The sequence below is a fragment of the Diceros bicornis genome, chromosome 12, assembly GCF_020826845.1.
Source record: "Diceros bicornis minor isolate mBicDic1 chromosome 12, mDicBic1.mat.cur, whole genome shotgun sequence".
Classification (NCBI taxonomy): domain Eukaryota; kingdom Metazoa; phylum Chordata; class Mammalia; order Perissodactyla; family Rhinocerotidae; genus Diceros; species Diceros bicornis.
Genome location: NC_080751.1, coordinates 55,929,302 through 55,956,089, shown reverse-complemented (window position 1 = coordinate 55,956,089; position 26,788 = coordinate 55,929,302). Strand labels below are relative to the sequence as shown.

The window sequence follows — 26,788 nt, the reverse complement described above, 5'->3', positions numbered from 1 at the left end:
CCGAGCGCCCGGGCTTTGTGAAGTGTCGCGAGTCACCATGGAAACCCAAAGGAACGCGGAGAAGGGCGCGAAGGGGGTCGGCGGGTTCTCGGGCCGCTCCCTCTGTGCCCTCTCGGACCCCGGCCCTGCAGCAGGGCCTGTCGGGAGTTGTAGTCCCAAGGCGGCGGCCGCGCGCGGCGCCGAGGATGCGGGGCGCCGCCTGTCCCCGCCTCCCCTAACCTGCGAGCGCGAGGTGGGGAGCACTGGGGAGGAGCCGTCGGATCCGTGATTGGCCGAGGCCGCCTCCCCCCCCACCCACGTCCCCTCCCCCGCTCGCGGCTTCGGACTCCAGCGCCCGGCGCGCCAAGGCGGCGATCCAGCGAGCGCGCGTGCAGCCGCCGCCGCCCCGAGCACCCGCAGCTCCGGCGCCACGGCGAGACCGAGGAGAGACGGACCGACTGACGGAGCCTCGCAGCCGCAGCATCCCGGAGGAGTGGGTGATGGCGGGGCGGGCGGTGGGCTTATTCTCCCCGGGCTGGGACATCCATCTCTCACCCTCTGCTTCTCTGGGAGGCGCACAAAAGGGCGGGGGTTGGGGTGCGCCTAGGGGCCCGGCTGCAGGGCACGCGGTGGGAGGTGTAGTTTGGGATTGGGGGCGGCCGTCCGGGCTAAACTGGGGCCCGAATCCGGTCCTCTTTGTACGCCCACAGAGCGCCGTGCGGTGCCTTGCGCATAGTAGGCGTCTAATGTGAGCTCGTGGGATTGCGAAGAACTGGGGTGAGGAGGCGGCTTGGTTGAAGGGGTTTCATTCCTAGCACATAGTAGGCGCCCAACCTCGCTCGTCGAGGAGCGGTGAATGGCTGGAAGGCTGGGCGGGGGCTTCTCTGGCTGTGGGCCTGTCCTGCCCGGGTCCCTAGATCGGCGCGATCCCGGGCCCCCCACCCACCACCCATACACACACCCTCGGTCCATCTCGCCTCCGGGTTGGGATTTGCCCAGCCTGGACCGGACCCGGCGGCCGGTTCCACCCGTCCGGCTGACGGAGCGGACGCCTGAGGACGATTCGCCTCCGAGGCACCTGCCTGAACCACAAAGGCCGCCTGCCGCTGCCCGGCCCAGAGCGGGCGCCGAGCTGGGTCCCTTCGCTTGAGCCCAGCGCGGGAGCCCTCCCCGCAGCATCGATCTTGGCGGGCGAGAGACGTCGACGCCCCAGGCCTGGGGAGGGTGCAGGAGTCCAAGCTGGAGAGAAGCTGCTGTGGGGAGAGACGGAGGCTAAGCCTCCTTTTGAGCAAAGATGAGGAGATGGGGAAGCTGGGTGGGGACAGGTGACTGGGTCTGGGAGGAAGGGGGAGTGGAGACCAGGGTTCGAGGAGGAAAGAGAAGGGGGCGGGGGGAGGGTCTGAGGAGGGAGGGAAGCAGCTTGGAGCAGGTGGCGCGAGACGAGGGGAGGCTGGGGCTGATGAAGAATGAGGGTGGGAGGAGTGATGCAGGAGGGTGGAGACCGACTGGGTTTGAGGAGGGTAGACGCGAGGGAGGAGGAGACCAGCGCGCTTCGGGGGAGGGTCTCCCTGGGGAGGGAGGTCTCTGGAGAAGGGAGGGGCGGGCAGCTGGGAGGCCGGTCTTGGGCCTGAAGACCCTCAGCTCTAGGCGTGGGGCCTGGCGGTCCAGGTGGCCGGCTGGGTGTGGCCCTTGGAGAGGCGACAGACCCAGGATGGCGGATCCGGGACCCGGCTGGGCTGTCCCCTAGAGGAGCTTTGTCTCCCGGCTTGACACAAATCCGTAGGGACTCCCTTAGGATTTTGTGATAATCCGCAGCGCCGCGGGCACTCCCTTTTCTTCGCGGAGCTGAAAGGCTTGGTCCAGCGGCAGATGCAGCCAGGAAGGCGGAATGGGGAACGTCTCCCGCCGAGGAGACCCGGAGAACAATAGCTGGCGTTGGTATCCACCTGACCACGAACTAGGGCCCCCCAGAACTCAAGTCTGCAGTTTTCTGGTGCAGAAATGCTCCCAGAGAAATCTCAGGGCATGTGCTCGTCTCTTGGGGTTTGTGTTGGGGCGCCAAGCCCCGCCGTTAATTCCCTGGTGTGAATTGCGCGTCCCCCTAGACTGTGGGGCCGGCAATCGGTGCTTTCCGGCCGCGGCGCCGCCGCCCGCGGCTTGCTGTTGTCCAGCAGCCGAGACGTGGCGCGGCGGCCCGGCGGCGACCTGCGGGTCGCCTGGGTGCATAACGGGCTCCCTGAGCAGCCGGCTTTGTCTGCGAGGCGGCCTGCATCGAAGGTCGGTTATGTGTTCACAGAGGGAGCAGTCGGGGCTGGTGCGGATGGTGGTAAAATCTGGGATGAGCACTCGTGGAGATTCCCGCCAAGGGTGCGGCTCCTGGTCTTAGAGCCTGTAGGACCCAAGCTTCCCTCCGCCGGTGACCACACCCAAACCAGCGTGTCCATCCTTTGCAGATTTCGCCCGTATTGTCTGCTGCCCTAAGACGGGGCGGGCTCTGTGGTAGCAGGGGGCTGCTTGCCCATGGGAAAGCAGATGAACAGACATGGAACCGCAAAACAGGAATCCAGCAGAGCTTCGCGTGCGTGCATAGTCTTCCTCCCTGTCTGAGCACCTTTCATGTCAGCCTGCAGCGTCTTGACACGTGAAATGACAGCCAAAAACCAGAATTCGGTTTTATAGGTTTTCTTTGATAATTGTTTAGCTGATATTAAAGGTGAGGTTATAACATAAGGTTTATACTTTTCAATTATCATTCATTAAAAAAAAATAAAAGAGCAAGGCAGAAGCATTTTTATTCCAAGAGCAGAGGAAACTTGGCTAAATTGACAGAGCATCGTAAGACTAATTGATGTGACTTATGTTTGCCATTTGCCATGAAGTTAATTGATGAGCCTTTTGGTTCTCTTATGCTAGCCTTGAAACCTCAGGATTTTCTTTCTTAACCAGTTTGATGCATAAGGTGAGGGGCTCTGATGTAACTGTTGGCTCTGGCCCAGAACGTATGGTCATTGCTAGCACGAAGGCCTCCTATCTGGACTGTGCCGAGTGGCCACAGGAAAGTAGCAGTAGACTGTGTCTTGCAGGTTTTAAAGGATGGTGCTTTGAGGAGGTGCTTCTCAGAATTTACAAAACTGGTCTGGAAAGACTGGAAGCTGGGTATTTTTAACTAAATTAATAGACCTATCTATCTCCAGAATAGGTGAAAACCGGGAATCTCAATATTAGAAGACCCAAAATCTGACGCTGAAGGTTTTTTGTTATGAAAAAGCTGCAATAGGAAATGTGTTTTCATGTTATTACCCAAGGGGAAAAGTTTCAGGAGGGAATGTTTTGTTGGTTTATTACTTTTGAAAGCATTTTACGGATTTGTTTAAGGGTGTAACCCTAGTAAAGGGCTGTGTGAACATGCTACCCAGTCTTTTCCTTGTGGGGAGTCCATAAATGAGGAATGCCAACATGCCCAGCCCATTTCTACAGGGAAGATGGAGAGAAAGCAGCATCCCCCTCTGGCCTCCTGTGAAAATGTCTGGGAGGCAGGTGACCCCAGAGAAGGGCTTATGTCCCCAGAATCCAGGGTGCCATTCGTAACTCCCATCTCCCTGACCTGGGGGACCTCAGCTAGGTGTACAAAAGATGTTCACAGGACATGAAGACCTGGTCGTTTTCAGCATAGCCTCTCCAAGATGCAGACTTAGCCAGGGTACTTCCAGTATTCTCAGCGCCCTGCGTGCATGTTTCCATCTCCAGAAACAGTTACACAGCAAGGCAAGTCTACACAATTGGCAAAACTTAGGTTTGGGGACTTGGTGTAGGCTTCATCTGTGGTACCTCCACCTCTCTCTGTCCTCCTGCCATGGATGTCTGAGAATTTTCCCTCCTTAATAATAGCTCCTCTGACCCAGGATGCAGTGTGACCCAGCATTAGCTCCAGGGAATTGTAGGCCAAAGGCCATCACAACTGTGGAGAAATCTCTGGGGTAAATTAGGATTTAGATAAATACTGACAGCCAGAGAAGTCAATTTTACTAGAAAAGAATATTGAAGACTCAGTCTATCTTTCTGGTGTAAAAATTAACCAAATTCTGATAGAATCTGATCCTGTTCATACATTTTTGTTTTCTGAGCTATAAGAAAACATTTCAGAAAAGTCTAAGACTTAGTTCTCTGGATCCTGTTGGAGAACTATAATACAGAAAATCCTTGTCACTGTGGAAACCTGTAGGGAGAAGTTGGTGTAATATGAAATCAAACGAGAATAACAAGTAAGAAGGTGTTTGATTTTATTGCACTGCTAGTGAATAAATAAATGAGAAATAATCTCAAGATCTTTACCTTAAATTTTTTAGATGAAGATGAAAGGCTCAAATACTATGATATGAATCTTTAGTGAACTTTGATATTTATGCATAAAAGTAGACACATTATATTCTTTTTTTTTTTTTTTTTTTGGTGAGGGAGACCAGCCCTAAGCTAACATCCGTGCTAATCCTCCCCTTTTTGCTGAGGAAGACCGGCTCTGAGCTAACATCTATTGCCATTCCTCCTCCTTTTTTTTTTTTATCCTTCCCCAAAGCCCCAGTAGATAGTTGTATGTCATAGTTGCACATCCTTCTAGCTGCTGTATGTGGGACGTGGCCTCAGCATGGCCGGAGAAGCGGTGCGTCGGTGTGCACCCGGGATCCAAACCCTGGCCGCCAGCAGCAGAGCGCGCGCACTTAACCGCTAAGCCACGGGGCCGGCCCGACACGTTATATTCTTTAACAAAACAAATTCGTGAAAGAATATTGTTTATGATTTGTTCTATTTCAATCTTTGAAACTTATTTAATTGAAAATAATGGACTTAACCATAGCATCCTCTGAGTCCCTCACGCCCTGCCTTCAATCATAGCCCAGTTTTGTGCTTGTTCCAGTGCCTCGTCCTGCCTGGACCGCATAAGCCAGACTCAGAGGCAATGTGCACAGAAGGGAGAGCCTGGGCCTGGGCCAGAAAGCCTGGGGTCAGATCCCAGCTCTGCCACTTTCTGACTGTCTATCCTTAGGTGAGTTACTTTTCTCTCAGGGACTCAGTTTCTTCATCTGTACCATGAGGATTGTATGTGTTAATATATGTACAGCACTGAGTAGTATCTGACACCTGGTAAGTGCTCGATGAATGTTAGTTATCACCATCATCATACTCTCCCCCCAGAACGTATGCCCACAAAAACAACATTTTGGTTCCTCATTTAATCTTTCATCCCAAGGGGCCAGGGCAGGCTGCTGTGGGGTACCAACAGTGGGAACAGAAAGAATGATTAAGTCCTCTTTCTGAAGCTCCCACCCTTGCAAATAGTAGGAATAGCTCTGTGCTGAGTCTGAGCCTCTTTAAGCACAGCTGTTTTCAGCAGCTGAGAACTTGCAGAGTTAAGAATGTTCCAGAAGCACTCTGACCCCAGCTTTGCCAAATCATCCCTGTGTGTGGAGTTGGCCTAGCATCTCACTCTGCTCCTACACCATCTAAAGGAACAATCAGACACCTGTATTAGTGAGGTGCTGTTGTTCCGAGGCTGTTCTGTTCTTGGTTTGGGAAAGAGTGACCCTCTTTGGTTGATGGCAGATTGTTAGGAATAAAAATATCTCAAGTTTTCCAGCTAAGAAATAAACTCAGCACCACAAAATTACTTATTTAACAAACACTTTCAAAGCACTTACTCTTTGCTGGGGTTTGTTCTAGCTCTTATGAATTAAGTACTATTATCATCCCCATTTTACAGATGAAGCAACAGAGGCACAGAAATCACCCAGCCAGAGAAGTGGCAGAGCCAAGCTTCAAACCCTAGGAGTCTGCTTAGAGTCTGTATAAGTCAGAGTTCTCCAGAGAAACAGAACCAATAAGGATTGGCATATGTGATGGGGGGCTGGCAAGTCCCCTATGTGTAGGGCAGCCAGCAGACTGGAAACTCTCAGGCAAGGAGCTGATATTTTGGTCTTAAGGTAGAATTTCTTCTTCCTCAGGGAAACCTCAATTTTTCTCTTAAGGCCTTTCAACTGATTGTATCAACCCACATTATCAAGGAACATCTCCTTTACTTAAAGTCAATTGATTGTAAATGTTAACCACATCTACAAAATACCTTCACAGCAACACATATACATGAGTGTTTGAATGACTGGATACTATAGCCTAGCCAAGATGACATGAAAAACAAACCATCACAGGGTCCATGCTTTTAAACACTACTCCAAGCTAAGAACCTTACTTGTTGGGTGTAAAGTTTACAATAAACTAAATAATTTAGCAATGGGCTATTCCATTACAAAATGGTGCTCCTTGCCTTATTTAAAATAGAATTTGGACCTCTTTTTTCATCCATGTAGCTTCTAGCACAAAACATTGCTCAGAGTAAGGGTTCAATAGGTAATATTGAAAGAATGACTGACGGAATGATTTAGATGATATTTTACATGATTTTCCAGCCATTGAGGCCTCTGGCTCCCCATTTGAATTTAAAGTCATTGGCCCAAGTGAGGTTGAGGTTTTATGAATGACTAGATTCTCCTGAAAAAAAGCAGAATATCTGCATTCTGAATTGAGCGTTGTGTCATTCTCCACCCGCCAACATCTGTCCATTTTCATTCGCTCGGTAAAGTTTTTTGGGTCTCAACTGCCTTGACTCCTTGTGCGTGTCTCCCACACAGTAGCAGTGCCCAGTGCTCAGTCACACCATCTTTGTGTCACTTCAGTGTCCATTTACAGGCAGCCCCTTTGTTGAGTTCAGATCTGCATGGGCTCGCTCTAATGTCTCAGCCTTGGGTCTTTATTCTCCCTGCTTTTGTCTGGTCCTGTCCTTCCCTTTTGTCCTTTTGCAGAGCATGATCCACTGTTAAGGAAAAAGTCGCCTCGTTTCTCATTTTTACCATTTCAACCAGATTTCTGTCTTTGTGGATCGATATGTTCATTCTGTTATAAAATTCAAGCATAGCCTCTAATTTTTTCATTCAATATCTTTTTGCTCTTGTGTCCAACACATGTGAAACTCAACTTTAATGAAGTCACGTGGATTAAGTTGGCCATGTTGCCAATTATGTGGGCAATACACATATGTAAAATGGTGACTACATATGTGGGGGTGGGGTGGGGTGGGTAAGGATGTGTTTTTAAAATATTTTTATTTTTTAAACTTTTTAGTGAAGTATAACAGATATACAGAAAAGTATACAGATCATAAGCCTATAGCTTAATGGATTTTGGCAAACTGAACACATCCATGTAATCAGCACCAGATCAAGAAAGAGGTTACCTATACCCAAAAGCCCCCCTTAAATCCCCTCCCAGTTGCTACTCTTCCTCAAGGTCACTAACTACTATGCTGACTTCTTACAGCGTAGATCAGCTTTGCCTATTTTTGAACTTTTTGCGAAGGGAATCAGATAGTGGGTCCTCTTTCATGAGTGGCTTCTTTTGCTTAACATTATGTTTGTTGCATTTCATTTGCTCGCTTTCATTGCCATCTAGCATTCCGTTGTGTAAATGTACCACAAGTTATTTTCCATTATATTGTTAATGGGTATTTGGGTAGTTTCCCGTTTGGGGCTATCATGAATAGTGCTGTTGTGAACATTCTAGTATGTATCTTTTGGTGAACACGTGTGTTTTTGTTGGGTATATACTCAGTAGTGGAATTGCTGGGTCAAGGGTATGCATATGTTGTGTTTTAGTAGACTATGCCAAACAGTAAGATTAACGGTGAAATTAAAAAAAAAAAAAACAAGACACTCTGAGGTACACAATGCTGTGATTAAACTATTTTTGGAAACCCTGAAGGCTGGCGTAATGTTGTGGCTTGATCGGAGGTTGGTTTCAAACTCATTCTTCAGCAAAAAATAGAACTTGAAGCTGTGTCTAATTCTGAAATGAACATTTTTAAACTAATGGTTCTGTGTTTCAGTCTTGCTATAGCAGTTTCCTTACTCTTGTTTCTTAAGGTAAAGATGAGACTCAGATTATAGTCACAGCCTGGGCCCAAAGAACATTCCGGAGATGTCCTGTCAGCCTTGAACAGGATTAACAAGTGATTTTTGTTCTGTTAACTATTTTGTATTTCTTGTTTTGGGTCAAATAGCGATTTTGAATTATGTGATTTCTGTGGCTTAAAAATTCCTCAAAAAGTGTCAGCTTGGAATCACAGAGTTCAGATTTCTCACTTGGGAATTAGAATTATAGCATATATCCCACTTTTTGTGGGTTTCTAAAAAGACTTAAAATGGACATGATTTTTACGACTAGATTATAATGGAAAAAACCTCTGCAACTACTGAAAAACAGCAAATATGAGACACAGAGATATGAGCAATAGCCTTTAGATTGTGGATATAAGGCAAACTCATCTCATTTCCATGGCTGGTCTTCATTGATGGCAGTGATAAACATGGCCAGTGTGGATCAAGGGCAGCAATTCAGGCATAATTATAGGATGATGGTGAGGAAACCTGTGCCGCCAAAGGAGCATGACAAGGCAGTCATGAATTCCTAACTTGGCTGGGTTTTCTTTATGAGACCCATTCACAGCCAAGTTGTTCCTGAGAAAGATTTTTTTCCTGCCACATGCCATTTGGTATTGGTATTGGTCCCCATTCAAGCAAGTGAGCGAGATGAGATTTATCATTGCTTTAAAACCTAGATTTACTGCTTGAACTCTGAGTCCCTTGGCATTTACATATTTCATATCTTTTATAATATAGGATTTATTTTGTACTTTAAAATGTACAATATTCCAGTATTTAATCAATTATAAAACCACCTATAGACCATTTTGCTAATACAGCTTATGTAATTTTTACTTGTTCCAGCAAACCCTTGTCCATATGCTCATGTCATTTTTACAGAGTTGTAACCCCAACATGGATACTGTTTCATATTCTGTTCTTTCATCTGACATTAGAAAAACTTGTTCACGTCTCCGCCTAATTTAAAAAGGTAAACTTTTAAATGGCTACCTAGGGGCCAGCCTGGTGGTGTAGCAGTTAAGTTCATGTGCTGTGCTTTGGCTGCCCAGGGTTTGCGGGTTCGGATCCTCGGTGCAGACCTACGCACCACTTATCAAGCCATGCTGTGGTAGCATCCCATATAAAGTAGAAGAAGATGGACACACATGTTAGCCCAGGGCCAGTCTTCCTCAGAAAAAAAGAAGATTGGCAACAGATGTTAGCTCAGGGCTAATCTTCCTCAAAAAAAAAAGAAAGAAATGGCTGCCCACCATTCCACTGGAGTATACTATACTCTATTTAGACAATTACTCATTGATTAACATTTGGGTTATGTCCATATTTTTCCATTATTTTAGATAGTATTCGTGTCTTTGTGAACATCACATACATTATTTTATTGCCCAGCTGATAATATTTTTTTGAGACATGAGATTCTTTTCAAAAAAATGTTTTTGGTGTGGGGGTTGCAACCTTATCCATAATACCTGATAGTTTTCACATAAAGAGACATGCATAAATACATATTAATTCCATGATTTAAGGACCAACTTCACAAAGTTCCCTCATCAGAGAATGCTTTCTAATCAGTCTTAGTTGGCAAGTTGGTCATCAAAGAATTTGTAAAAGTGGAATAAAATTGTCTGAGATAATCAGTCATTAAAAGCAGGACGTGCAATAATAATTTGGAGGGCAAAACACTCCAAGTAAAGCTGATTTTTATCAATACATTCTATAAAATTGTGCTGTCTCTTAGTAGCAGATAGCACCTAAAGTTGGCCATTGTGAAAGAAATTAAATGGGCTCCATGTTGTGGAGATGAAACAGTTATGAGAGAGTCCAATACTTAGTTAAGTTCTAAATATCTAGGAATAGAATGCAAATAGCCAGGAACTGGAAATGAATGTTGGAACAGCCTGGCAAGTGAGAGAGAGGTTAACTAACCATTCAATACCTGGACTTAACTTGCACTGAGCTGTTATGGGCTTGAGCCTCCTCTCAGACCTACACATATTTCCTGAGTACCTGCAAGAGGCAGTGGGAATTCCAGGAAAGACCTTGCACGTGGGAGAGAGATAGGGTCTGAATCCTGACTCTGCTGTTTCCTAGGTGTGAGAGACTTGGGTAAAGTCATTAATCTCCCCATCCTCGGTTTCCTTGTGATTTAAAGAGATGTTACTGTCTTCCTCACAGATTTGTTAGGAGGATTCATGCAATAATATGCACGGTGCCTGGTGGGTGCATGGTAAGCACTCAGTAAATGGAGATAATGGTATTCTCTAGATGCTAAGTTAGGTGCTTTGAGATATATATAGGTATATAACAGTATCGTCAAAGGTTCATGATTGTCAAATGAACAGGCTGGACAATATGATAATTGATGCAGAGGTAATAGAGAGCACATAAGAAGTTCAGTCAGAATGGCTCAGTTCCCCCTCTGTACAATGAGGAAATGGAGACTAGATGATATCTGACAGCTTTGATTTTCTGTGACAGCCATGTTGTGTTACTGCTGAAACTGTCATGATTCCTAACCAGCTAAAACCGCAGACTTGCAGTTTGGCAGTATCTATCAAAGTTAAAACTGCATACTCTTTAACCCAGCAATACCGCTTCTAGGAATTTATCCTAAAACTATACAAGTATGTGTGCACAATGAAAAATAGGAAGGGAAATTATTGCAGCATTATTTGTACTAGCAAACAATTAGACCCAAACTAAATTCCCCTCATTGGAGAGCTAGTTAATTACATTATGATGCATTCTTACAAAGAAATATTATGCAGCCATTAAAAAGAATAAGGCAGCAGGTATTTTTGCTCTGATATAGAATAATCTCTAATATACATCATTGAATAGGAAGAAAGTGGGCAGAACAGTATTTAATGCATGCTGTCATTCGTGTAATAAAAAATATATACATTTATGCTTAAATATGCTTAGATTGTCCATGGAAGGAAACACAACAAAACCTCTGTTGGTGCTTGTCTCTGGAGGAAGGGCCTGGGGAAAATTTAACTATTTATATGGTTTTAAGTGTTTATCATGTATATATTTTACCTGTGTAAACAATAATGAAAAATATTGGGCAGTCCTGGATGGCTCTGGCTCACCCTGTTAGAGACTCAAGAAAACTTGAGAAGGGTGCAGTTCTTGGCCCCATGTTCATGGCATGTTCTTGTAGACCCCCAGATGGAGGACTCCTAAATAAGACACAAGCATTCAGAGTAAGGCTTTTAAGCCTACTGAAGAGACATAATGTGTCACCCATTCAAAAAAGAAAGGCTCTGGGACCAGGAAGTGGGGATGACCCATTACTGCCGAGTAACAAATAGCATTTCTAATATTTTCCCTTTTAGTCATTTTTATTCAAATTTGATTCAAATTTTAAGACACAGAAGATGAGAAGCACTAACTGGGCATCATGAATCTCCCACAGTGATGTGTGCATGTGCTCATTCCCATATCCCATCCTTCATGGAATGGTGTTTCTTGAATACCTACAGTGGTCCAGGTGTTGTCATAGGATATCAGAGCTAAAAAAGAATCTTAGACAACATTTAGTCTTTTCACAGAGGAGAAACCTCTAAGGCGATTTACCCTCCAGTGAGCTGTATCAGTGTGGAGTATTGGCTAATTTTGCCCTTTTTGGTCTCGAATGACAGGTTAGGAGGCCTCTGGTTGCTCCTGCAGAGTTAGTTCTCTCATGTAGAGTGTTCATTCCATTCTGCCTTGCATTCTGGTTACATGTGGACATGTTTCCTCTGGAAGGACTGTGAAGACAGACTCTTGGTGTGTCCCCCGCCATGATCCCTGACTCCTGGTGTTCACGCCTTTGTGTAATCCCCTTCCTTGAGGATGGGCAGGACCTGTGGTTTGCTTTTAACCAATAGAAGATGGCAAAGTGATGGGGTGTCATTCCCATCACTATGTCGTGTAATATAAGACCCCATCTTGCTAGCAAACTTGCTCTAGAGACTCTCATTGCTGGCTTGATGAAGAAGTGGCTATGTTGGGAAAGCCCACTTGGCTGGGAATTGGGTGGCCTCTAGGAGCCGGTAGTGACCTCTAGCTGAAAGCCTACGACCCCAAGGAAATGAATTCTGCCAGCAACTTGAGTGAGCTTGGAAGCAAGTTCTTCCCAGTCAGATCTCCGGATGAGAGCACAGGCTGTCCAACACCTTGGTTGCAGCCTGTGAGACTCTAAGCAGAGAACCCAGGACTCCTGACCCACAGAAAGTGTGAGGTAATAAATATATGTTGTTTTAAGCCATTAAGCTTGCGGTAATTTGCTACACAGCACGGAAAACTAATACAGAACTCTCCTGAGGCACTGTTTATAGTCATGTTTTCCTCGCCCATTTTGCCCCGTGAACTCATTGCTTCCTTTGTCTATTAATCTCTTTCCGGTCTTTGCTCCCCCCTGCCTCCCCGCCCTTACTCCTGGCTTCTGCTGGTTAGAGGTGGAGAGCAGCTGTGCTCTGACCCTGACAATCTGATGGAAGTCACTGGCACAGTGGGCACCTCCGGCCTCTGTAGTAGAGGTCCAGCAGAGTGAGGGAGGGTATTTTGCCCAAGTTGGTGGGGAGGGAATCTGGGATGGAGCTGTGCAGAGGAATTTACTAGAAAGCAGTTGTGGGGGTGGTCAACACTCAATTAGTGGCCTTTTTCAATGTATACAACCTATTCCGGAAGTTGTTTCAGTCTGTTCCTGGTTGTTTTTGTTGTTGTGTTTTGTTTTGATGGTGGGGAGGGTACTTGTTGAGTCCTCTTTTTGGAATACACTCTGTAGCCTCTGGCACATGCACTCTGAGGGCCTCTCTACAGAGGAAGAGAAGATGTTCCCCTTTGCCTACCACCCAACTCCATAATCATCTTCCTCAGAATCCACCTGGGGAGCTCAGCCCCTTCCCTCATGTCACCTGAATGTCCCTTCACTTTTATAGCAAGCCAGACACCTGCATTGCCCTGGGCCCAGCCCACCCCTCAGAGCTCAGCTCTGCCAAGCCACATCCCCCTTCACGCCCTTTGCCACAGCTTTGACATGGCTGCAGATCCGCCTCCAAAAACCACTCCAGGCTTTTGGCATCCTCACCCCCGTTTACACTGGTTCAGTTTCAGCTTCTGTCTGGGAGCAGTGGGGACGTTCTTGACACTGACCCCCAAGCCTTTACCCCACTTGCCCTCCTGGGAACCTGTTTTTTGACTTGTGGACCAGGCTGGAGTGTCCATTCTTTCCTATTACTGCTTCTTAAAGCTTGCCCTGTGGGCTTAGCCTGAAGCCCCCTGATGCAAGTTTGAAATATCTTTGAAGCCTTATTAACAGCTTTATTAAGATGTAATTTACATACCATAAAATTCATCCATGTAAAATGTGCAATTCAGTGGTTTTGAGTGTATTCACAGTTGTGCAACCATCACCATACCCTGATTTTAGGACATTTTCATCACCCCAAAAAACCCCTTATCCATTAACAGTTACACCCCATTCCCCTCTACCACTCCCCCTGCCCCAGCCCCTGACAACCACTAACCTACTTTTTTATCTCTATAGATTTGCCTTTTCTGGATATTTCATATAAATGGAATCATATGTGGCATTTTGTGGCTGTTGAAGCCTCAGTTTTTAACCTTAAAAAAGTAATGGCATTGGGGCCGGCCTGGTGGTGTAGTGGTTAAGTTAGCACACTCCGCTTGAGTGGTCCAGGTTCACAGGTTCGGATTCCAGGAGCAGACCTACACCACTTGTCAGCCATGCTGTGGCGGCGACTCACATACAAAATAGAGGAAAGATTGGCACAGATGTTAGCTCAGGGCCAATCTTCCTCACACACACACAGAAAAGTAATGCATTGTCTGCACTCTAGCTCACAATATACTCTTTTTTGTTGTGATATAAAGTCATAAAGGTTTTGGGAATTACATACAGTTAAAATATGTAATGCCACCAAAGTGTTCCAGGAAGAGGTGTGCTGTTTACCCCAAGCTCACTCATGCCACACTCCTTGGGCCCCAGCCAGAAGGGCAGACCAAGACAATTCTGACAGCATCTAGATGTCTTTCTATCCAGAGCAGGTAAAAGTCCAGAAGTAGCATTATTTGAGTAGACAATTAAAGGGGATGATGATTAACATTCTCTGAGCATCTGCCACTAGCCAGGCCCATGCTAAGTACTGCAGGAAGGGAAAGATGGAGGGAGGCACTGCCTTAAAGACTGTGTAACTGGCAGGGAAGTGGCCACTACAACTTATGGGGGCAGGGCCCACAAGCCCAGAGACTCATCTTGGCCATTAGGATACATCAAAGGTCTTCCCTTGATGAGGTCTTTGGGGAAGAAGATATTCAGGCAAAAGGATGGGTTTGAAATGGAAAATAGGGCCAAGGACATGGAGGATCCGCTTGGCTGGTGTGTCAGAGGAAGGAGGCTTGAGCAGCAGGGGAAGGAGACAGACTGAAGGTGGTTGGGGCAACTGAGCACAACCCCACCCCCGTGTTTCCATCTCTTCCCCTTTGGGAGTCTGTGTGCTCAGGGGAGTAACAAGGATGGGGCCCGGGAGGATGGAAAATGAGGAGACCTTGTCTTTATCTGCATGAATTCACACAGACTCACTAGTGCCCCTGGGCCTCCAGACCACTCTCAGCAATTTTTCTTTCCTAATCAAAATCAATGACAACACAACGACAAGTTTCAAAATATATTTAGTTTAGTGTGTGTGTCTGTGTGTGTTTAAAGTAAGAAAATCATGTGGGTAAATGCAATGTGCTTTTTCTCTTTTTAAGCTTGTATTAAAATAATCTCTGGTTCTTGCTTTCTTTAGAACCTTTGTTCGTGTCCTTCATGCTCCCGATAACCAGTAAATAGCACAGAAAATGCAGTCTTTCCTCCTAATTGTGGAATCCTCTGTTCTCAGTTAAGATGTGTAGATAGGTTTTTGTTTTTGTTTTTAAGGTTATGGTGAGCTTGGAGTAATCAGCATGTTTTATTGTATAAGAATTTATTGTTGGGGCCGGCCAGGTGGTGCAAGCAGTTAAGTGCGTGTGCTCCGCTGCAACGGCCCGGGGTTCGCCGGTTTGGATCCTGGGCACACACCCACACGCTGCTTGTCAAGCCATGCTGTGGTGGCATCCCATATAAAGTGGAGGAAGATGGGCATGGATGTTAGCCCAGGGCCAGTCTTCCTCAGCAGAAAGAGGAGGATTGGCAGATGTTAGCTCAGGGCCGATCTTCCTCACACACACACACAAAAAAAACAATTTATTGTAATGGGTATGGCCCATGAGAAAGAGTGGGTGAAGAGACTGTCAATCAAGAGCCTGGAAAACATACATAGCTCAAGGCTTCTGTTATGTTTTTCAACTCCTAAGTAGTAGTCAACACATTGAACATTTATGGGGCCCTGTGCCAAGTGTGAACACAGATGTTAACACAAAGATATCTGTAATGCACAGTCCTCGCCCCTCTGACAAGCACAGCCTGAAATGCCAGCAGAGAGGCAGAGACTTGAGATTCTTGAAGGCGGGGATTCTGTAGTACTCATTTTGAAGCCCACCATCCAGGACAGTGAGGGGCACCTGGTGGGCGTCTGTAAGCCTGGTGGGTGAAGGAAAGGACACATGGGTTGGCCAGACAGAAGGTAGATGCCCTGTGACCAGTAGAGCCCGGAGAGTGAGAATGCAGGGCAGAGGCAGGAAAGAGAATGTCTAGGAGTTCAACCTGGGTTTAGATCTTGCCTTCCACACTTACTAATATTCTATGTGATGCCAAGCAAGTTACCTCGCCTTTCTGAACCCCATTGTCCTCATTCATTGCAGTGTTGCTGTGAGGATTAGAAATAAGGCACATCTGCTACTGTGCATGGCACGTAAAGGGGCTCAGTAAATTTGACCAGCCTTAGAGGATGGAAGGTAGTTTTTCCTCGGTGAAAATGATTTTATTGCTTCCCCTGTCCCTGGTTTTATAAATAATACATATTCACTGTAAAAAAAAATGTAAACAATATTTAAAGGTATAAGAAAGAATGTAAAAGTCACCTGAAATCCCACGACCCTAAGACAGCCACCATTTGCATTTTGGTGACCTTTTTGATGCGTCTCGTTATGTAGACACACACACATTCTGTTTTAATTGTTGACTTTTTTTTCTTTTTTAAAAATTAGACTTTTCCCCCTTCCTCTGATTCCTCTCTTTTCCTCTCCTCCAACTAAATACCATCTTCTCCCTCAGGTAACCAGTGTAACTAAACAGGGGTGTTTTCATCCATATTTTACTCCATACACATCATTGTGTATAAATATATATACATAGATATTTTTTGCACTTGTTCATTTTATCAGAATGGGATCCTATTATGTCTATGTCTATGTGTAGATGTATTGAATTTCCATTTTGGTAAAATATATCATCTCTATAACTTGCCTTTCTTATTACATCTTGGAAGAAGCTTTAAGTCAATTTGTATAGATCTAACTTTTTTTTTTGGTGAGGAAGATTGTCCCTGAGCTAACATCTGTTGCCAATCTTCCTCTTTTTTTTTTTTTCTTTTTTTTCTCCCCAAAGCCCCAGTAGATGGTTGTATATCATAGTTGTAGAGTTGTAGCTCTTCTATGTGGGACACTGCCTCAGCATGGCTTGATGAGTGGTGAGTAGGTCCGCACCCAGGATCTGAACCAGTGAACCCTTGGCCGAAGCGAAATGCATGAACTTAACCACCAGCCGGCCCCTACACAGCATGGCTTGATGAGCGGTGTGTAGGTCTGCGCTGGGATCCGAACCCATGAACCCAGGGCAGCGGATAGGGAGAGTGCCAACTTAACCACTACACCACCGGGCCGGCCAGATCTAACTTTTAAAAATTGCATGATATTCTATGGCATGGATAATGTGATATTGTGATATAATAAGAAATATTATATCACATTTGGTCTTCATTCCAAGTTCCTAGCACAGAGCTCCTAAAACTCTTGTAATTTCCTGAGTGATTGGGGTGAGAGGAGCGTCTTTTGTTATTCATAATAAGCACCTTTCAATCATACCTGAGTTTATACTAATAAGATGACTCTCCGAAGATGGGAGCTGGTTGCCAAGGGAACCAACTAGGTAATTAGAGGTTTGGAGCTCGCAGCCCCACCTCTCACCCCCCATCTCACCTCCAGGCTGGGGCTGGAGGTTGAGTCAGTCACCGATGGCCAGTGATTTAATCAATTGTGCCTGTGTAATGGAACCTCCATAAAAACCCTGAGGAGTTGGGAGAGCTTTCAGGTTGGCGAAGACATGGAGGTGCTGGGACAGTGGTGCGCCTGGAAAGGGTATGGAAGGTCCACATCCCTTCCCCATACCTTGCTCTGAGCATCTATCCCATTTGGCTGTTTCTGAGTTGTATCCAGTAATAACAAGTAAAGTGTTTCTCTGAGTTTGTGAGCCGTTCTAGCAAATTACTGAGCTGGAGGAGGGGGTGTTGGGAACCCCTGATTTATAGTCAGTGGGTAGGAAGTACAGGTGACAACCTGGGACATGTGACTGGTGTCTGCAGTAGGAGCAGTCTTGTGGGACTGACCTTTTAGCCTGGGGGTCTGCACTAACTCCCAGTGGTTAGTGTCACAAGTGTCGTGAGTAGAGACAGTTTTCCTTCAGACAGTACCACAGGTTTTTCAACCATTCCCCATTGGTGGGCCTTCAATTTGTTTCCTGTTTTTTGCCCTACCAACAGTACAGCCGTGGACCTCTCTGTGTATGTCTCCATATGTTCTTGGGCTTTTCTTTCTATGGATGGAGTCCTAGGAGTGGAGTTGCTGAGTCAGAGATCTTTTTAAAAATTTTAATAGAGGTCTTTTCAGACTGTTTTACAAAAGCATGTAATAATTCACATTTCCATCAGCAACGCCTTCACAACCACTCCCAATAGCACCCCTCCTCCCCCAAGTCCTGCCAGCATCAGGTATCACCCTGGAATTTTTGCCAGTCTAATGGATGCGAAGTAATACCCCGTGGAGACTTTCATCTGCATCTCCTTGATTACTGGAGAGGTTGAACCTCTTTTCATATGCTGTTCATCATTTAGATTTGCTCTTCTCTTTAGCACTTACTGATACCCTGTGCCCATCTTTGTCTTGGTTATATTTTTCCTATCAATTTATAGGAGTTCATAGCTGTGGTATGCATTGCACATGTTTTCCCAGGCTATTTATTTTTTGTCTATTGACTTTATTTCCGTGATATCATTTACTTTACCAAATTTAAAAAGTTTTATAAAGTCAGAAATGTGACTTTTCCTTTGTGGCTTCTGGGTTCCCAGACTGAGTTAAAAGGTCTCCCCTACTCCTAGGTTGTACATATAGTTTCCTGGGCTTTCTTCTAATATTTTTTTTGTTTTATGTTTTGTATTTAAATAAATTCCAGGCGGATTACAGATTTTCGTACATGCTGTACGGTAGGGAGCCAACTTAATTTTCTTCCAGACAAATAGCCGGTGATGCCAGCCCCAACTTTTAAGCAAATCATTGAAATATCGCTTTTGTTGGATTTGATTGAAATCTGTTACCAAGCACCTTATTCTGCTCTACTCCTCTATTTGTCTAATCATATGCTGATACCATATAGTTTTAATTACAGTAATTTCATATAGCATCTTTAAATGTTCCTAAGGAAGTCCTTTACCTACCCCACAGAATTCCTTTTCCTAATTTTCTTGGCTCTTCTCAATTCCATTATTATCCATTTCAAAATAAACCCATTGAAAATTCTAATAGGACTTCTATTACATTTATATATTAATTTTGGGAGAATTGACATTTTACAATATTAGCTTTTCTCATCTAAGAATATATTTGTTTCATTTTGTTTAGATCCTATTTTATGTACTTTGAGAAGTTCTATAGGAGTCTGTGCCTTACTCAGTTTTTTGGTATGTGAAGCTGTATTTTTTACCTGTATAATTTACCTACAATAAAATTCACCCATTTTAAGTATACAATTCACTGATTATTAGTATATTTAAAGAGCTGTGCAACCATCGTGCAATTTAATTTTGAAAAATTTCCATCATCCCAACAAGAAAACTCAAGCCCATTTGCAGTCACTTGCATTCTCACCCCCAGCCCTGAGCAGCCACTAAACAAAATAGAGAAAATACTTTATATTTAGATTTGCCTCTTCTGAACCATTCTTAGTGTTTTATTCTTTATGCTTAAGTGTTTCACAGTGTTTTTCACTGTTGTGAACACAACATTTTTTCCTGTTTCTATTTCTAGCTGGCTGGCTGCTAGCATAGAAAAAAATACATTGGTTATCTTACCAATTTTCTTAGGTTTTCTAGGTATACAATCATAACACAATTTATCTCTTTTTTTCCATGTTTATCTTGAGGATTTAATTTTCTTCTCTTATTGCAGTTTTTAGGAAATTGCAAGCATTGTTTAATAATCATGGTCTGAAAAGGCATGCCCCTGCATTATTCCTGATTATAATGACTGTGACTTGCCATCAAAATGTAATATATTGACAACTCTTGATGAGCTGGTAGAGGCAGGGAAAGTCTAAAGAATAAAGAAGGTTGAGGGGCCAGCCCGGTGGTGCAGTGGTTATGTGCCCGCACTCCGCTGTGGTGGCCCAGGGTTCGCAGGTTCAGATCCCAGGCGCGCACCGACGCACCGCTTGTTGAGCCATGCTGTGGCGGCGTCCCCTATAAAGTGGAGGAAGATGGGCACGGATGTTAGCCCAGGGCCAATCTTCCTCAAGAAAAAAGGGGAGGATTGGCATCAGATATGTTAGCTCAGGGCTAGTCCTCCTCACACACACAAAAAAAGGTTGAGAGGGAGTTATCTTTCCGTTGACGTTTGTCTTTTTTTTTTTTTTTTTTTTTTTTTTTGTGAGGAGATCAGCCCTGAGCCAACATCCGCCAATCCTCCTCTTTTTTCGCTGAGGAAGACGGCCCTGGGCTAACATCGGTGCCTATCTTCCTCCACTTTATATGGGACGCCGCCACAGCATGGCTTACCAAGCAGTGCATCGGTGCGCGCCCGGGATCCGAACCAGCGAACCCCGGGCCGCCGCAGCGGAGCGCGCGCACCCAACCGCTTGCGCCACCGGGCCGGCCCCGACGTTTGTCTTTTAAGCCTGGTATGACATAGTTCTACATTTCCTTAAGCATTGGCTAGAGCGGCACTGTATAGTGCCTTAGCCACTTAAAAATACATACAATTAAAATTTCAGTTCCTCAGTCACACTAACCACGTTTCAAGTGCTCAGTAGCCACACGTGGCTAGTGGCTACCTCATCGGACAGCGCAGCTCCTAGAGCGTGGATTGGCAAACCACGGCCAGGGGAGTCTCTGTCCAGCCTGGCGAGTGAAGAATGGTGTTTGCAATTTTAAGGGATTACTTAAAATAGAATATGTGACAGAGCCTGAACGTGGCCCACGAAGCTTAAAATATTTACTCTCTGGCCTTTTACAGAAAAAGTTTGGTGACCCCGGTACAGAGTGTTGTCTCCCCACCTGAATCATTTGCATATACCTTCCTTCCATCTATGCAATTATAATACCATCTGTGTGAATGATGCTAATATTTTTCGTTAAGTTTGCCTTTTTTACTTACATTTTTAAAAAATGTTATATCAACACCATAAATGGAAATATTTGCCGTAAATAAATAACTAGCAAAATAAATACAATGAAAGCCAATCAATGTCATTAAATCCTAATAACAAACGAGACCTTGCTCTTCCCTTGTTAAAAAGGGAAATTAGCAAGTGCTAGATAATGGAAGATACACACCCACCCACTGAGCTATTCTCCTTGATGTAATCAGACATGTAGAAAGAGAACTGAAGAAGGAACCACCTCCGCACTCCTGATTCAACATCATTTATGTTCAAGTACATGTACCACTAAAGTCACCTATGCACATGTTCCTTGATTCTGGAGCACTAGGCTGAGGGGAGAGGAGATCGGGGAGCATGAATTTGGCTTAGGGGTTGGCTAGGGTTGGGGTGGCCTAACTAGAGGAGTAATATGTAGACACCTTCCTTAACATTTCCAGTAAAAGGATATACCAGACATATTTGCATTCTCTTTATAGTGTAGGTTAGAGCACCAGATGTGAATTTATAATTGGACTCTATCACTTTAACAGTCCATAGACATGTCATCACTAAGTTAAAATTTAATGGTAGTTCCTCAGCCTTCTATGGATGTTTGCTCTATACTAAAAATGGGCATTGGAAAAATATTTCTGCACCTTCTGCAAAACTGCAGTCAAATATATCTATCATATTTCTTATTTTCCTTAAAGAGTAATCCAATAAATTCCTCCCAGAATTACCTACACAGACAGCAGACCTGCTTTCTGTAAAACATTCTGAGTGAAACCTTCTTTTGAATTTCAGTTGGACGGAAGGGAGCCATGACTTATTTGGGGTTCAAAAGGCTTTTCCTGGTGGGTGAATCCGAGCCTTGCTTTTATTCAACAATAGGAAGAGTTTTTCCTTTCCTTCCCAAATCATTTCCCCCTCTGCCTGCACTGCCAGGAAGCTTAGCATTGAATATAATTCCTACTAAATTATATCTGTTCATTTTCTGATTTACCTTTAGCAATCCTCTTTTTAATGTGTTTTTGTTGCTTTTAAGTCAGCTTTGTTAAGGTGTAATTTACATACAATAGACACGACCAGTTTCAGTGTACGTTCAGATAGTTTTGACGTATTTATATACCTGAGGAATCACCACCACCATCAAGGTGTGGAATATTTCTATAACCCCCAAAACTTCCCTTGTGCCTCTTTCTATTCAATCCCCTTCCTACTGCCCCCACCCCAACCAGTGATCTGTTATCCCTATAGATCAATATTTCTCTACCAGGGGAGAGTTTGCCCTTCAGGGGGCACATGGCAATGTCTGGAGACGTTTTTGGTTGTCACACCTGGGCAGGTGCTACTGGCATTAGTGAGTAGAAGCCAAGAATACTGCTAAAAATCCTTCAATGCACAGGATAGTCCCATACAACAATGAATTAGCAGGCCAAAAATTTCAATCATGCCAAGACTGAGAAACCCTGCTATAGCTCTAGATCGGGCGTGCAAATGATGGCCCGTGAACTAAATCTAGCCTTTGTTGGCCCATAAGCTACAAATAGTTTCAGTACATAGTCTTTTGTGACTGGCTTTTTTTACTTAGCATGATGTTTTCAAAGTTCATCATATTGTAACATGAATCAGTTCTTTTTATTGCTGAATAATATTCCATTGTATGATTATACCACATTTTGTTTATCCATTCACTAGTTGATGGACATTTGGGTTGTTTCCACTCTTTTGGCTATTATAAATAATGCTGCCATGAACATTCATGTGTAAGTTTTTGCATGGACATATGTTGTCATTTCTCTTAGGTATGTACTTAAGAGCGGCATTTCTAGGTCATATGTAATTCTATAACTTTTTGAGGAACTGCCAGACTGTTTTCTGAAGCAGCTGCATTACTTTACATTTCCACTGGCAGTGTATGAGGGTTCCACTTTCTCTCCACATCCTCATCAACACTTATCATTATCTGTCTTTTTTATAATAACCATCCTAGTGGGTGTGAAGTGGTATCTCGTTATAGTTTTGATTTGCATCTCCCTGATTGCTAATGATGTTGAGCATGTTTTCATGTGCTTGTTGGCCATTTGTATATCTTCTTTGGAGAAATGTCTATTCAGATCCTTTGCCAATTTTTAAATTGGGTTATATGTCTTTTTATTACTGAGTTGTAGGAGTCTTTATATGTAAGTTCTTTATCAGATATATGATTGCAAAGTTTTCTCCCATTCTCTGGGAGTTCGTTCCTTTTTGTTTTTTTGGTGAGGAAGATTAGTCCTGAGCTAACATCTGTTGCCAATCCTACTCTTTTTTTTGCTGAGGAAGATTGGCCCTGGGCTAACATCCATGCCCATCTTCCTCTACTTTATATGTGGACGCCTGCCACAGCATGGCTTGATAAGCAGTGCATAGGTCCATGCCCAGGATCTGAACCTGCAAATCCCAGGCTGCCAAAGCAGAGCATGCAACTTAACCACTACACCACTGGGCTGGCCCCAGTTAGTTCTTTTTTATGACTGAGTATTATTCCCTGTTTATTTGGAATTAGTACAGTATTCACAATTTGTTTATCCATTCACCTGTTGGTGAACACTTGGGTTGTGTCCAGTTTGGGGCTATTAAGAAAAAGTTACTACAAGTATAAGTCTTTGTGTGCACATATTTTTATTTATCTCTGACAAATATCTACAGAGGGAGACTACTGAGTAGTGTGGTAAGTGTGTGTTTAACTTTGTAAGAAATTGCCAAAATATTTTCCAAAGTGGTTGCACCATTTTACATTCCCACCAGTGACACTCGAGAGCTCCAGTTGTTCCATAGCCATGCTAACCTTGATATTAGTAGTCTTTTTAAATGTAGCCATACTAATGGGCGTATTTCACATTTCTAGTAGGTGATGATATTTCATTATGGTTTTAATTTGCATTACCCTGATAATGATGTTGAACATCTTTTCATGTGCTTATTTGCCATTTGAATCTTCTGTGTGAAGTGCCTTTTCAAAGCTTTTGCTTATTTTTTATTGTGTTGTTTGTCTTATTGCATTATAAGGGTTCTCTTTATATTCTGATATAAATCCTTTGTCTTGCAGATATGTTTTGCAAATGGTTTGTCCAAGTCTATGGCTTGCCTTTTCATTTTCTTTTTTTTTTTTTTCTTTTTGCTGAGGAGGATTCGCCCTGAGCTAACATCTGTTGCCAATCTTCCTTTTTTCGTATGTGAGCCACCGCCACAGCATGGCCACTGACAGACGAGCGGTGTAGGTCCTCACCTGGGAACCGAACCCAGGCTGCTTAAGCGGAACGTGCCAATCTTAACCACTAGGCTACTGGGGCTGGCCGACCTTTTCATTTTCTTAACATTATCTTTTGAAGAGCAAAAGTTTTATATTTTGATAAAGTTTCATTTATCAATTTTATCTTTTAGGGTTCGTGCTTTCTTTGTGCTAACCCAAAGTTCTAAAGACTTTCTTCTATGTTTTCTTCTAGAAGTTTATGGTTTAGCATTTATGATTAGATCTATTGTCCATTTTGAGTTCATTTTTTTCCCCACATGGATATCTATTTGCTTAGCATCATTTGTTGAAAAGACTACCCTTTATTCCATTGAATTACTTTGGCACCTTTGTCAAAAAATTGATTGATCAGTATATGTAGGTCTATTTCTGGACTCTATTCTGTACCACCCATATATTTGTCTATTCTTAAGCCAATACCGCGCTGTCTTGATTACTGTAGCTTTATAGTAAATCAGGTGAAATCAGGTAGCATAAGTCTTCTAGTTTTTTCTTTTTCAAAATTAATTTGCCTATTCTAGATTCTATGCATTTTTATATAAATTTAGAATCAGCTTATCAATACCTGTAAAAAGGCCTATTAGGATTTTGATTCAAGTTGTGTTGAATCTCTAGATCACATTGGGGAGAACTGACAACAATGTTGAGTCTTCCAATCCATGGACACATTATATTTCATTTATTTAGTTCTTCTCTAATTTCTCTCAATATTGTGTAGTTTTTGTTGTACAGGCTTTGCACACATTTTGTTAAATTCGTCATGTTTTTTGATGCTTTTATAAATGAGATAAATGTTTTAATCTTGTAAACTGCCTCATTCTGCCAATTCTCAGAAAAGCAATGGATCTTTTGATGAACTGCAACAGAATTGGGCAGATTGGGAAGGGCTAGGACCGGAATGGGTGGGGTGGGGTGAGGGGACAACTAGTCACAGACATTGGAGCACCTTCATTCCTCTGGGCAAAATACCCATGATGGCGGAGACAACAGCTGGTAGTGACCCGGGCAGGCAAGTAGCAGAACACAGCAGATAGAGCACCGTGACAGGAGTGCAGGCACAGGAGGTGAGAGGAGGCAGTTGGTGTCAGGAGAGTGCACCTCAGACAAAGATGGGCAGGTCTGACTCCCTGGGGAAGGCGATAGGCAACAAGCAAGGGTGTGCCAGCCTACCGGGAATGAGGTAGCAGGCCCTTTACCAAACACGGCTTGGGCACAGGGAATCAACTACCTGATGTGGAGTCTGGGGTCTGACCCTCAGCAACAGAAGAGTTGGAGCACACAGTCAGGGCTTGTCCAGTGCCAGGTGTCCTAACCTGGAATCTCAGTGTGTTGGACTCTAGTCTTGAGACTTGCCTTCAGGGACTGGTCTTTGGCCTGGGCGGGGGGTGGGGAGAAGGCTGCCAGGGACTGGAAACCAAGGGAATCAGGCCAGTCCTTCTGGCAAGTAGAGGGGAATAAATTGTAAGTATTTATAAAAATAATTGGGCGTCTGTCATCAGTTCCAACTCCACCTCTCTTCTGGCAGGAGCAGGTGAACAAGAAAAAGAGGAAATGCTGGCATTCAGGATGAATTAAATGGGCAGACAACCAGACTTCCCTTTAATCCCATTTACTTGCTTTCAAGAGATGTAGACTTGTCTTTTGTTGGCAGTTACTCGGCAGGTGCTTCACAGCCCAGCAAGGGCTGAAGGAAAGGCTTATTACCTCATTTTGTTTAAATGAATGAAGGTATCTCCACTTTTTCAGACTCAACCCCCAGGAAAAGCCTTTTGAACCCCAATCAATCAATTGCTCCATCTCACCAACCATTCATTCAAGGCAGGCGGCAGCCAGATGGGCTGGGTTAAAGAGGATGTTCCTCTTTTGGGATGTTCAAAATAGGATGCTCCTATTTTGCAGCCATTTGAGAAGACGCTGCCTTGTCTGGGGCCACAGTGAACAGAAAGGAGGAAGGGGGCCATTCACTCTTGTCTGTGGAGGTGGCCTATCATTTGCTTTCCTCATTGAAGATGATGCCCCTGCTGCTGGGTTGGTCCCAGGGTAGGGGGTGGGGTGTCTTTCACTAAGATGGGAGACACCAGAAGAGGATCCAGGTGGAGACAGAGCATGGTGAGCTTAGTTTTAGATGTGATAAGTTTGAAGGGCCAGTGAGACATCAAAGTGATAGGCCATTAGGTATACGGATTAATGGTGGTTAAATAAATGTACAAGAGATGTTAACTTGTTAGTGCATTGCCTGCCCTAGTGCAGGCTTCCTCAGAGTGTACTCCAGTGCTACTGCACCTTGACCCGGGCTATTGTTGATTCCACAGCCGTTTTATTGTAAAAATATTTTTACAATCAAATAGTACAGAGCAATTGAGTCCTACTGCAATTCTCTTTCTCTGACACAACTGAAGTTAATAGTTTAGTGAATAACCTTCCAGGTATTTTATGCAAAAAGTTCATTTATATACAAATGAATTTTCATACACATATATATGAATATATATAAGTGAGATTTCGTATTCATATGTATACGAAATCTCACTTATATATAAATACACAAGTAGATACACATACCGTGGGTCTTGTTCTGTAACCTACGTTCTTCACTTAGTACTGTATCATAGATAACCTCCCATGTCAATGTTTGGAGATCTATAGGATCTTCTTCAATGGCTGCGTAGCTTTCTGTTGTGTGAGTATATCATTATTTATTTAAACAATCCTCGTGTTGACAGACCTTAAGCTTGTTCTCAAAATATTTGCTATTATAAACAGCAATACAACAAAATACCCACATAATACATTTTTGTGCAATGGTCCAATTATTTCCTTAGAAGAAATTCTTAGATGTGAAATGCACATTTTAAGTTTTCATATAGGTTTTCAGATTTCCTCCTGGGAAGGTTATACCAGTTTGAACTCCTACTAATAGTGTATGGGAGTGCATGCTTTTCTCACCTGTGCTGGGCATTGTTCTCTTTTTTC

General features: G+C 44.0%; 1 protein-coding gene across 2 annotated transcripts in view; it reads left to right on the top strand.

Annotated features, from left to right (window-relative positions):
- Nucleotides 1-335: 335 nt before the first annotated feature.
- Nucleotides 336-26,788, top strand: part of DPYSL5 (dihydropyrimidinase like 5) — a 93,238-nt gene continuing 66,785 nt past the window's right edge. Inside the window, exon 1 of one of the 2 annotated variants that reach the window (XM_058551613.1) lies at nt 336-472. The gene's annotated coding sequence lies outside the window, so the exon portion shown is untranslated. The remainder of the gene's footprint in view (nt 473-26,788) is intronic. The other variant, XM_058551614.1, reaches the window with a different exon arrangement.